Here is a 13,198-nt window from a genome sequence, read left to right as displayed (position 1 = left end):
GGCTACCTCTGCTCACTCAGTGAGACCTGGATTATTCCGCTTTATCCTTCTGTTTGTCTCCAAGATATCCCTCCTGTCTCTTACAGGCAGACACATTTGTTAGCCCCTTGTAGACTGCCCAGCCATATCTTCTTTCTGGAGTCTTTGGGATCTTTCCCGTCTGATAACTAATTTAATAATGACAAGGTTTCCTGCTTCTGGATGCACCTGAAGCACAATGTCCAGCTCTCAGGCTCCCCAATATGGGAGAGACATAGACACACTGGAGCGAGTCCAGCAAAGGGACATGAAGATGTTCAAGGTGTTGGCATACAAGGTTGCTGTCATACAAGAGAAGGCTGAGAGTGCTGGGACTGTTTACCATGGAAAAGGAAAGGCACAGGGTGACCTAGACCAATGTCTATACACAACTGAGGAGGGGAATTAAACAAGTACCCACCCTGGTGTGGCTTCTTTGGTATGAATGCAGAAATGTAAGTTGAAATAAGCATTTCTCTGTCAGAATACACAAAGTTATCCATCCTCATGTAGCCATCCCACACAGAGGTATTTTTTTTCCTGTTTCTTATATTCTGTGTCTGGGAATGTGACTCCTCTTGTGCAGAAGAAGAGTTGAACACACCTTTGGCATCAGTGGGAGGAGGATAACAAACAACTTTGTAGCCACAGCATGTCTTCAGCCATCAGAGTTCTTTGTGAAGTGAATATTAGTCCATGGCCCCAGCTCTTGGCCCTCTCCTAGGGTTGTAAGACACTCTGGGATCAAAAAGCTATGACCCTCTATGTGGTCGGCCTGCTCTAAAGGTTTGTCAAGCCTGATTATAAAAACAGTTAATCCTGTGATTTTCCTCCTCTGTTCACACTGAGAGACCATTTCCTCAGTGTCTCTAATGGGTACTGGTTGCTTAGTGACATAAGCAGATTTTCACTTGGATGAATCCAAGGATCTTCTGTCCCAGTTGCTTCTCATCCAGAAAGGGCTACAGCAGAGGCCCTAGGGAAGAGTTTTACAAAAGCCAAGTAAGCCTGTATCAGCACTTCTTTAGCATTTTTTTCCATTTCTGGCTATCAGAGGTACAGGGACTTATGGAGGTCAAGGCAAGACCTTGGTGCATAACGGCCTTTAATGGCCTATCAAGCTTTATACAAAATGAAGTACGTTAGAAGAAAGCTGAGGAGAGTGTAAAGCATCCACATTATCCAGGAACAAGGAGGTCTAAATCTCTTTTGCTAGTTTTGAATCTGCCATTCATTAGAGTCAAGTCTGGTCCTTAATTATCAGAATGGATGGCACATTTGCTTCATGGTCTCATAGCAGCATACATTACTCTTCCATTCCCCATCAGTTATCTAGGCTTAAGAGTCCTGTGTCATTCTAGCCCAGCAGTCCTCCCACCTCTTCAATGTTTTTTCTGCTCTGCATCCTTCCAATTGGGCTATATCTCTTTTGAACTTAAGCTCATTTGTCCCCATGCCATCATTTTCCTGTGGCTTAAATAGCTCTTTCTCCCTTTAGTATTTTGGGTGAAAGGCCTATGGTGCCGTGAGATCTGTGGAGGAAGGAACCAGGAGCTGGCAAGGATTAGAGAATATGAAGAGAGCAGATACATTGCTGGTACAAGACAGTCTAACTCCATGGCTGCCCCATAGCTTATAGCAGCTGAACACTGTTTTACTCATTTCAAACAGCCACTGAGTAATTTTTTCAGAGATTTGATCTCTGGAGTTAAAGCCCTTGTTTTCAGCAACCATCTAACTTTTTCTTCCTCAGCCACAACAGAAGACCTTTCCTTTCTGTGCATAAAACATGACCTTTCGGTAGTGCGTAATAAGTTGGATGATCAGACAATGTTTGTTTCAGACATGAAATACACAATGACTTTAAGAAACACACACCCAGGCACAACAATATTCATGGGAGAGTTGGCTAAAAGGGAAAGGGGGGGGGGAGGGGAAGTTGCACTGACCTTAGATAACACATCTGAATGAGAACAAAAACAAAATAAACACAAATTAATCAAGGACTCCAAGTCAAAGTGATAAGGATTCAAACAGGCAATAGACTATGAGATACTTTCTCCGTGATGTTTGAGGAACTGTGTCACTCCAGCTTTCTGCCTGGCATGGTGAAGGGGACTGAGTTAGCTGGTACAACGAGGAATCTGTAGGACCTGGGCAGAGGTTCTTTTCTGGGGGGACTGAGGGAGCAGGTTTTGGTTTTTATGAGTCAATGGTGTGCCAAAAGGTGTCTTGGCACTTATAAGTGAAGGAGTGAATGCTTCTCATGACACAGGGCACATTAATATGCCAGGCTTAAAATAGTGGCAGCTGAATCAAAAGTGAAAAAGGCATTTAAATTAGCACTTTACTGGAAGAAGAAAACCCTGGCCAATTATTGCCTTCTTGGCACCTTCTTCACCTCAGCTCAGGAGGTTTTTCTGAACTCTGACTAAGGGCTCCTGCTTGACCTTTGTGATGGAGTTTTGTAGAAAGGACAAAGGAGAAAAAAAGAGGGGAAAAAAAAGCAAACCAATGATTTCCACTCTGTTACTCCAGCTCTATGCACGGAGCTGAGTGCTGTATGTTGTGCAAAATACATGTGAAAAAGCTCATGCCAGCATACATTTGCTCACCTCTGATGGCTGGGATGGGAGAAAGGATATAGCCATGAGCTTTCCTATCTCATCCTTTTTGATGCATCTGAAGTTATTAGTCATAGGCCTATCTCACAGCTAGCAGCAACGAAGAAAGAGATCATGGAGCTCAGCACTTTGTGAGTAGAGAGAAAGTGGAACCTCCATACACTCCAGTATCAATATAGTAAAGACACAACATCCGTTGATGTGGAATTTCCATGGGCTTCAATGAGTTTTGGATTAGGTCCCCAAGTCAGGCCAGCCACAGGTTACTTCTATAGACTGAAGTACTAGAAAGTCTGATGACTGCATGCTTCCTGCTTGTTTCATTTTATTAACCTCTTAATTTTTTTCCTGTTATTGCTGCAAGAGCAGCTGGCTGTATAGGAAGCTACTATGAGGTGCGTAGGTGTCAGCCATTTGGAGTTTGTATAACCCTGGTCTAGTCAGCAGGAGTTTCCTGACTGAGGGCCTGGCCTGTCACACCTAGCAACAAAAAAGTAGTAAGTAGAAGAGAGCATCCACATTTTGCACAAAGAAATTATATAAATGGAGAAAAATCCTCCAGATCAGTGGAAGTAGGTGTCTGTTGTCCATATCTTGTAATTCCCTTCTGTTATGATCAAGCCTGAGAGAAAAAATAATAGCTTATATTTTGTTCCACTGGTCTCACTTCCAGACTTAATACTTTTGTCTGTCTTCCAGAGAACAGGAAACCTCAGAAATGCTAAATAGTGGTAATGTTTTTCTTCTTTGAAGTCTACATTTGTGTATAACATTTTCAAAATCATTAGAGCTCCTTCATCTTAATCTTTGGCATTAGGTGTGAGGTCAAGACAGAATATCATCAACACAGATGGGAGTAGTTTTACTAGCATTCAGAAGACTTTAAGGAATATTAGGCTTCATATGGATGCTTGGCCTCATTCAAAATAACATCACGCTTCAGATTTTGACCAGGGATGGCCCAGCCTTGTGAACCCTTCTTATGCATGTTGGGCTCCCATGGCACAGCAATGCAAAGACAACTTGCACCCAATGGCAGGTCTGCTCATAAGATCCAATACTGAGCTGGGCAGAGGTGGGCATTTCTCAGGCCTCAGGGTGCCTTTGAATGCTTAAACAAATAACCTGCAATAAGACACAGGGCTGGAGTAGATGACCTGCTGAAGTCTCTTTCTGCCCAGTTTTTCTGGGAGAGCCCGTCAATAGTTAGCCTATTCCCTGCCCCAGACAATGCCAATGCCAATATTCACAGAAATTATTTGAAGAATAGTACAGGCCAGGGGCTGCATCCAGTCTAGCAGAGCCTAAGCTGCCTTCTTTTAGAAGGAAAAGGAGAGTTCAGCCATATGGAGGAGAGCTGTGCCTTGACAGACAGCCTTATGGCTAGTGACCAACTCCAGCATGTTACGCTGCCCTGTTGCCATTGCATGTGTTTCTCCTCATGTTAGCACGAACTAAGGTAAAATGCATATTTTGATATCAGAAATATTCTTCACCTCCTCTGCCCTCAGATAAGAGATTGACAGTTTTAAAGTGAAAGAGGATAGATTATTATGAGATGTTGTGAATAAATTTTTCACTGTGAGGGTGGTGAGGCACTGGTACAGGTTGCCCAGAAAGGCTGGGAATGCTCTGTCCCTGGAAATGTTTGAGGCCAGGTTGGATGAAGCTTTGAGCAATGTGGTCTGGTGGAAGGTGTCCCTCCCACAGCAGGGAGGTTGGAAGGAGATAATCATTAAGGTCCCTTCCTACCGAAACCATTCAATGATTCTATGGTTCTAACATCTTGTGTGTCCTTAATGAGATAAGGGCCAATGGTTACAAACAGCAACTGGACTTTTCAAGCTGTAGGCTTGAAACAGGATGGACAGGAGCGAGAGAAAGGAAGGAAGTGCCATCAGTCCTGTTTTAAAACCAGACACACTTGAAGTATACACAGGCTCATCCGGGATCTGGGTTGTTTGACTCAAATTTGAGAGGCCTCATGCAGGAATTTAAAAAAAAAAAGAATCTCTCCCTCAAGAAGGAGCAATGGGCATGCTGTGAACAGCCTGTCATAAGGCACGTAGAGACAGCTTTGGAATGAAGATGGTTTTTACACACTCAGCCTGATGGTTGTCGAGGGCCAAGCCTGTGGCCACAGGAGTGAGACAAAGCAGGAACTCTAGTAGAGCTTTTCCTCTGAGCACAAACAATTGGGGGAAGCTCTGCTGCTTTGAGGAATTTCCGAGGACAGTAAATTACATACTAGATCACAGCACTATTATGTTTTTGGGGAAGGCATTGGAAATTAAAATTTCATATTAAGATTTAAATGGGGAATACATACTGCTCACAGGCATCCTCAAACCTGGCCTGCCACAACATTTTCTCTCCTGCTAAGGTCGGTTGACAGCAGTCAACCACATAGACTCTTGTTATCTCTGTACTTCTTTTCCCTGTTGCCAAACAAGGATTATTTTAATTGTCCTTACCTCACAGGGTGTTTAGAGAGAAGCTGGGGCAAGAATAACCCATCAATGCTTGCAATAACAGCCTGATAAAACAAGAGGCGTGGAAATACCCAGAAGGAAAGTGAGATCTGGCTCCTCTTTCAGACAGAAGGAAAAATTTCAATTCCAGAAGTGGTCTATTTTAGGTGACCTTTGACTTCTTCCTAAAACAAATACTACCTTGTGTAAATCATCTGATTTAGATATAGATCCTGGCCTGCAGCTAAGCACCTACACAACCATTCACTTACTTCCCATCTGCTAGCAGGATGGGGGAGAGAACAGGAGGACAAAGCAAGAGAACTAGTGGATTGAGATAAATACAGGTTAATAAGGGGAAGAAAAAGAATCAGTGATGTGAAGGCACTGCCTCCCACAAGCAGATGGATATCCAGCAAGTCTCCAACCAATGGCCACCTTGAAAGACAACCCAGATTTTACTCCTGTACTTTATTGCTGAACAAGATGTCATATGGTTTGAAATATCCATTTTGTGCATTTGGTTCTGCTTTCCCAGCTGTAGCCCCTTCCAACCCACAGCTCACTTGCTACAGTGACAGAGTAGGAAAAAGAGAAAGCCTTGATGCTGTGCAAGCACTGCTCAGCAATAGCCAAAACATTGATGTGCTGTCAACAGTGTTGACAACACAAAGCCCAAATACAGCACCTGAAGAGCTGGTATGAAGAAAGTTAACTCCATCCCAGTCAGACTCAGTAAACCCACTTTGTTTGACTTGTTCAGATGTGAGATATGATGGAGAAAGAAGGGTGGAATTCATTACGGGCTTCCATAGTGACAAAGAGAGAAGACAGAGAGAAGATACAGGCTGGGTGCAGAAATGGTGGATTAAGTTTACAAGATCCATACCATATGATAGGATGATTGCCAGAGTGAAACCTCTTTTGCAGGCCACCATCATAAACAGATAAAACCCCAGAACAGGCTGTAAATAATCTAACATGCAAATCTAATCCTGTAATTACTAGAGAAGCTGCCGCAGTGAGTTAGCTGCTTTGCAAGAGCCAATCTTCCTTATGAAAAACGTGGAGTGGATCATTCTTCCATCAGAGAAAAATGAGCCATCGCAAATCATCCTTTATAAACTCTTTCCTATGCTCCCTGTTTCTGCACATCCACCTTGTCTCTTTCATTTCACCCACCTTCACAATACCAGCTTTCCACCACCCCAGCGCTGACTGGATCCTTACACAGGATGCTGTTGAGCACAGATAAGAGGGACAAGCTGCTGTTTCCTTACCACGCACAGCAGGTGCTTTATCAGATGAGCTGATGGGTGGTAACTGCCTACAGGGATGCTGAGCAACATGTGAGATCATTTGAGAAATGAAACCACATCGCCATGCAGCTGCAGTGAATCAACTGCCCAGCCACGAGTTGGACCTCTCTTTGAGAGGACGCTCATGAGAAAACATTTAATGGAAAACATTTTCTGAAGGGAGTTTGGTTTTACTCTAGATTCATCCCATTTAATCTTAAAAAGTCACAATTCTCACACCAGGCTGAGATTAGATCCAGCAGAAAACCATGTCTGGTTCAAGTGCATTTCAGTTGCAATGTGCAAATATAACCCCAAAACTAACAATGCGCTCATGAATGATGCGATTCACATCCATGTTTTCCTGCTGTAAGCCCTTGTTTCTTCTGGTAAACTGCAAATGAAGGGCAGCAGCAGGTAGGCTTTCTTGATCAAGATGAATGGGTTAAAAAAGGAACTCTAGTAAAGGCTCTGCTGGTCTTTTGTGTTTTAACAATGAGAGGAAGCTCTGCCTAGTTTGAGGAATTTCCCACGTCTCCAATTCAGACTTTGGAAAACTACTTTATTAAGACTCTTTAAGAGGTGTTAAAAAAATAAAAATAATCAAGGAGATTAGGACAAAGATATCTTCCCAGAGCCTACATACTTTCTGTTTGTTTGGTTTTTAAGCCTGGATCGCTGTAGGCAAACTCTGAGGAATCTAGGGAAGTTAAAATAATGACAAATGCCAAATACTCATGCTGGGTTCCTGCTGAGCTGTCCAAGCCATTACTGAATTCAGTCAAGTGTCACTGCTATGCAGACGATAAGGGTCTGCCCCTAAATTTCCTTATGTAGCACTTCATTCTGCAATGTGGCCAGACACCGCAAGGCAGTTTAAGGGACAGAAGTAGATGAGGAATTTTCTGGGTGAGAGAAAGGTCTATGGGTTGAAAATTGCCCTTTTCACCATACAACAGCAAGTGATGCAGCAAGGAGAAATGGAGCCTCAGGCTTTCAAGTTCCCAAAGTTCTTTCCTTTACAGTTCCCTTGCCTGTTGCAAGCTCATCGCTTCTCCATAAAACTGTCACCGAAAGCAAGAGTTACAGCAGTAATTTTGTCTTTCCCCCCCAAATCTGAAAACTCAAGTGAGAAACAAGGTTGTACAAGGTCACACCACAGCTGTGCCTTTTCTGAATCACAACATTTAAACTACCAGTGGATACTGCTGCACCAGAGATGTTTAGATGGAGCAGGACTTTTGGGGTTATAGACATTAATGGGAGTGAAAGCATCTGAAAGCATCCTTGCATCTCCTCTAACACTGAGCAGCAGCACTCCAACGTAACACCACAAAACTGGCTTTCATTTGAGCAGCTCTAAACACAGGTAGAAAAGGAGGGAAACAAGATAAATATAACCCTCAAAGACAGTATAGAGCAGTGTCTCAGCCTGTGGCCACAGGTGCCCCAAGTCCCTCTGCCCTAGCAGCAAGTGTCACCTAACGTGAAACTGAAGGGGAGTGAAGGAGATTGCTCTTAAAAGAAGCAAACCCATCACTTTATACAGCTGACAGAAGTACCATGCCTGTTATCTGCATTGCAAGTCCAAGCCAATGTGAGCATAAAATAAAGTAGAAAAAAAAAAGAAACAAATGCCATTGCAGTTGATCTGAGTTAGCTTTTTTTTCTGAAACTATGTAGCATGCCTTAGGAGGTAATGAATGCAGTCCAGATTAGCACAGCATTTCTGTGCACATCCCTCTTTACCTCTGCAGCCTCATGCTTAAACTAGGTTAATCACAGCCTCTGTTAAAATTCACTAGCCAAACTAAGAAACTATAGCACTTTGTCAGAAATTTGAAAGGCTTCATTCGTGTCCCGAAAAGCCAAAAGTAACTTGCAGAAAACTGTCAACTAATCACCACACAACAAAACACGTGCCGATCACAGTTTCTCCAGTAGAAACCTGCAACAGGTTTACTGGTCATGCAAAGCTTCAACAAGTGTGTCAGAATCTGACCCTGAAAATTCGTTTTGAGCTACCTTCACCTGCCCCAAACTGTTAAACCACACAAGAAGCCCAGTGCTACACTTCACACGCACCATCCATACCTGTGAGACAAGTGCTGGTCGTGTCCGAGTCTTTTTGAACGTTGTCCTCCTGTGCTGGGAAGGAAACTTCCCATCCAAGGGTCAGCTCCTGTCTCCCTCTCTGCCCTTTGTTTTCCCAAGCACTCCAGACACACCTGCTCTTCCTTGTGTGCTGTTGGTTGTTAGACTCAGGGTTTGGAGCAGTTTTTTTTTGTTTGCTTTTCTTTTTGGAACAAATCAAACAGGCTGTGAGCAATTCTCCATAAGCGACAAGAGAGAAAACCTTTGGCTTTGTGGTGATTTAATCCAGCAAACCCCGTGACCTCCCTTTCCTGCGATCAGTGGGAACTGATCCCTTCTCCACCAGCATGGGGTGGAGTTGCAGCTAAAAAACACAATCCTGAGAGAGCTGTGCTGGATGGGCAGGGCAGATCTTCCTTCTCCGTTTGTTGTGTCAGAGAACATGGTGATTCCTGCTGGTCCGAAACACAGAGTTGACCTCTGGCCAGGAAGGAACCTGGGAAATATTTTCTAAGTGATTTCCTGCTGTGGGGAGGGGGGAAGTGGATGGAAGGGACACTTGGGTGGAGGTGCTAACATTGCTGCTGGGGAGTGCAAGTTCAAGATGAAGAAAACACTTTTTTGGTCATCAGGGATGTGGAAGGAAAATAAATTACTTTTCTAGAGTACAATGTTCTAAGAGTCTCAGCTGCCACTGCAGTGATCTGGAGCCTAAGTTGTGTAGGTGCTTCTCAGACTCTCAGCTACGATGTGTTTCATGCTCAGAGGTGCTGAGACACTGCATATCAACGTAGGACAGCCTTCCACGTGGAACTTGTGTTCAGCAACACCCCAGCAGTGCAGCTGTGGCCCAAGGGATCCTTGTCATGATGTAGATGAAATTTGGGCAGGATCATGCTTCTGGAAGGACAGCTACCCCTGGAGTAACTCCCACACTGTGCTGTGCAGATCCTGCTGCCTCACACTGGGGCTCCCAGAGCAGGATTTTCATGCACTAGCCAAATGATTGCACCCCAGGAAGGTGGGGATATTTCCCCAGGGCTCAGTCCTGATTCTGCTGATAAAATGAAGCACACTGTAAAAGCCTTTTTGCTTTTGTTTCTCCTGGCTTTGCACTATCTCTGGCATTCTTGCAAGATGACACCTTACAGCACTGTGGCCCAGCATCAATCCATCAGATGCAAGGCTCGTGCCATCTGTGATGAGTAATGCTTTCTGGAGGTATCAGCTTCTCCTTGACTGTAGCAGTAGCTGACAAGAGTCAGTATCTTTATGTTCCATGGTCTGGGTGGAGTGTATCCAGACCATCTTTAGAGAATAAATCTGATGAAGAGTGGCTGAGGGAAGTAGGAGTGTTTAGTCTGTAGAAGAGGAGGCTGAGGGGAGACATGATCATTCTCTATGACTACCTAAAAGGAGGTTGTGGTGAGATGGGGATCAAAATGGGCTCAGGTTGTGCCAGGATAGGTTTAGATTGGGTATTTTGAACTTTTTCCCTGAGAGGGTTGTTAGACACTGACCCAGGCTGTCCAGGGAGGTGGTGGAGTCCCCATCCGTTGAGACATTGCAAGACTGTGTAGATGAGGTGCTGAGGGATGTAGTTTAGTGGTGGGCTTAGCAGTGTTAGATCAGTGACCTTAAAGGTCTTTTCCAACCAAAACAATTCTATGATTCTATGACTCTGAGGATGTTTGAAGATGGAAAATTGTATGCAAGATTCCAGACTCTATAGCTAATAGCATCCTTCTGACTGGACATAGCAATAATTTATTAACTTATCTCCACTCAGGATAACTTTTTAGTTACTCTGCCATAATCCAGTTCATACTACAAAAGCAAAAGGACGTTTGGACATTTCACTGCTGAATATACCTCACTGACATCCTCAGTGACATATAGTTGCTTTTGCACAGAGACAGAGGGGGTGTCTGGGCTGTATACACCAACTTTATGTGCTTCCAATTAGTGCCTGTGACCCATATTTCCTTATATTTAACAGCGGCCCCTATAACTAACAGCAGTCATTTATTTTCAGTGGGCTTTTCAGGTTTTTTTTCCTTTTATTGGGATAGAAATGGAAATTTTATGTCTATTTATCTCCTTCTGCTGGCTGGCATGAGTGAAATATGAAGACTGGAACATCTAGGAAAGAAAACGCTTTTGCGTATTACAGTGATAGAATAATTATTTCTTTAAAATAGAACACCTCAGTGATTATTTTTTTAAAGTATATAGAAAGTAGTAGCATGTTTGTTGTTCAGTCTTGTTTTCCTGACTTTTATTCCCATCTGTATTTCTTTTTTTCTGGTGGAAGATGGTTTTTACTCCTACAGTAGTTTCTAAGGTTTCAGAACTCTTCCTGTTTAAAAAATGAGATAAATTTAAAATCTTCAAGAAAACCTTTGGGCAGAATTTGCTGTCACATCTGGAAACTGGAGAGAAATGGATACTCTGGAGAATGCTTAGATAGGTATTTAAAACAGCTCAGATAAAAGTATCTCAGTCAGCTCAGACTAGAGGTGTTTATTTTGACTGTTGACTAATGGGAACCTAGTAGACAAGCTCAGGAGCAGGTATCTACACTACTGGGATTTCCAGTGAAGCGAAATGACCCCTGCATTTTAAGGAAAGACCCTGCTGCAGTGGATGTGTCATTACATTTTGTAAAATGGAATGGCTCTTTGAACTTCAAGATAAGAGCTGACAAGCATGGTTCAGCAACACCAACAATAATTCTGTTCACCAGAGTGCAGATAGGTGCTCAGACCAGACATAGAAATTTTGAAGTGAAAAGGAAAGTCTAAACTCTTGATACTTGAGCATGAGTAAATGCAAGCTATTCCTAGGTTTGGATTCATCTCATTTAGAGGTTAGGAGACGCTTGCAGGACCTCAGAAGAGCCCTGTAATTTTTTTTCCCCTTATATCCTGTGTTCTGTCTTTGCAAAAGCTTAGTAGCAAAGCTTAATCAGTTTGTACGGCACTGAGCGCTGTGGGGCTGTGAAGTTGGCTGGGGCATTTCAGTATAACTATATCCCATATTAAATTCCACAGGTTGCTGAAGGGTGCTATAGGACCTATCTCACAAACGGGTGCTGCCATCAAGAAGTATCATAACCATCAAGTGAGCTGTAATGCTCCAGTGTGTATGAGGACAGCAAAGGAATATTTCAGCTGTGGTCTTGGCAGAGAGAAAAGAATTAACCTCTGCTCATACCGGGGAGAGCAAATCCCGACTCACTTTTCTGTAGTGTGCTCAGAAGGAAGGAAGTAATGAAATGTCTCATTATACCTCTGACTTGAGAAATATATTTAGAACTGACAGTAGTGCTGAAGGCTGCAAGGTTTCCTACCCAAAGGAGCGACGTGCTCTGGATTGTCTCACTGCAGGCAGTGGTCAACTGAAACTGCATGAATAAGGTCCCTGAAGATTACTTTTTTTTCCCCCATGAAGCACCAGGAATTAATTGCAGTGATGGAACAATTAATTTGGGTATTCAGAGTCCATGCACACTGCCATTGCCTGGCTTTATGGGTTTCTTTTAGGTTTAAGTGACTTGGGTTTTAATGTGGAAGCTGGACAAATTTAACTTTAAAACAAATGATCATATTCATAATAACCCTATCAACCAATCATTCATGCAAACTTTTGTGCAATTCTCTAGTGCTTGACACATTCATATCACAACTGGTTGCTTTCTTACATGAGGTGCTTCCTTTTTCTTTAGTATTGAGTTTAGTTACATAAAGCTATTTGACATCCTTAGTACAAAACCTGCTCTTTCAGGCTTTAGGCTTGCTGGAGCACTTTTATCCTTAGATTAGGGTGCTTTAGTGGACTGTGATTGTAACCACATGTTTTGTCTGGGGTTATACAAAGCTCCTTGTGCTAAAAGCAGTGTTGACAATAGGTAACATGGTGGCTGATTGGAAATCCCAGTCGAGAGACCCAGACCAAAGTAGGGACTTCTGTAGAAGGATGAAGAACTCATTGACCTCTTGTGAAAACCAATAGAGGAAGTGGAAAATACCTGCTACTGGTAGTCTTTGTGTTCATGCCATTGTTGGATTTCCCCTAGCAGAAAAAACATGGTAATTCCTCCAGGGATTTTTGACCCACAAAACACAAACCACCCATCCCTTTCTGAAACTTCAGGCAGCTTCCCTTGGGTTAGCCGGGCTCTGTTTAAAATGAATGGCTCCAGGCAATTACTTGTTTTCCCATCCATTCTTCCGACAATGGACAATTAAGGAAATGGTTTTTAATGGTGCATTGCCAAACAGAAGTGATCACCTGAAGGGTTAGGATGTGGAGAGCTCTGCAAAGCTGTATCCTACTTTACATGGGGCTTTAGGACTCTGTACAATGCAGTGTGCTGTGGAATTCCCACTTAATGTAATTATATGCACATACGAATTATAAATAGAAGAGTCATTATTAAGAGAAGGTGTTTTCCTTGCTTATGAAGGTGAAGAAGAAGGAATCTGCTGCCTGTGAGAGTCTCCAAGATGAAAGAATATGGGCTATGCAACCACTGCTGATTCACATTTAATGTGTGCTGGCTGGATTCAGTGGGTTGTATGTATATTTAGTTCATGGATTTTCACATCCTTTCCAGTTAAAATAGACCTTTCAACCCAGTTGGAACACATTTTTCTGTCATGCTGGTTATTGGTAAAGAGCATTTTGGTCA

General features: G+C 43.0%; 1 protein-coding gene across 2 annotated transcripts in view; it reads right to left on the bottom strand.

The window, feature by feature from the left end:
- Window positions 1-8,870, bottom strand: part of ADGRF5 (adhesion G protein-coupled receptor F5) — a 47,772-nt gene extending 38,902 nt beyond the window's left edge. Inside the window, exon 1 of one of the 2 annotated variants that reach the window (XM_061990083.1) lies at window positions 8,506-8,870. The gene's annotated coding sequence lies outside the window, so the exon portion shown is untranslated. Of the gene's footprint in view, window positions 1-6,295; window positions 6,358-8,505 lie in introns of those variants that run through there. The other variant, XM_061990084.1, reaches the window with a different exon arrangement.
- Window positions 8,871-13,198: the final 4,328 nt, after the last annotated feature.

This window comes from Colius striatus, chromosome 2 (genome assembly GCF_028858725.1).
Source record: "Colius striatus isolate bColStr4 chromosome 2, bColStr4.1.hap1, whole genome shotgun sequence".
Lineage (NCBI taxonomy): Eukaryota > Metazoa > Chordata > Aves > Coliiformes > Coliidae > Colius > Colius striatus.
This window is presented reverse-complemented; position numbering and strand designations above follow the sequence as displayed.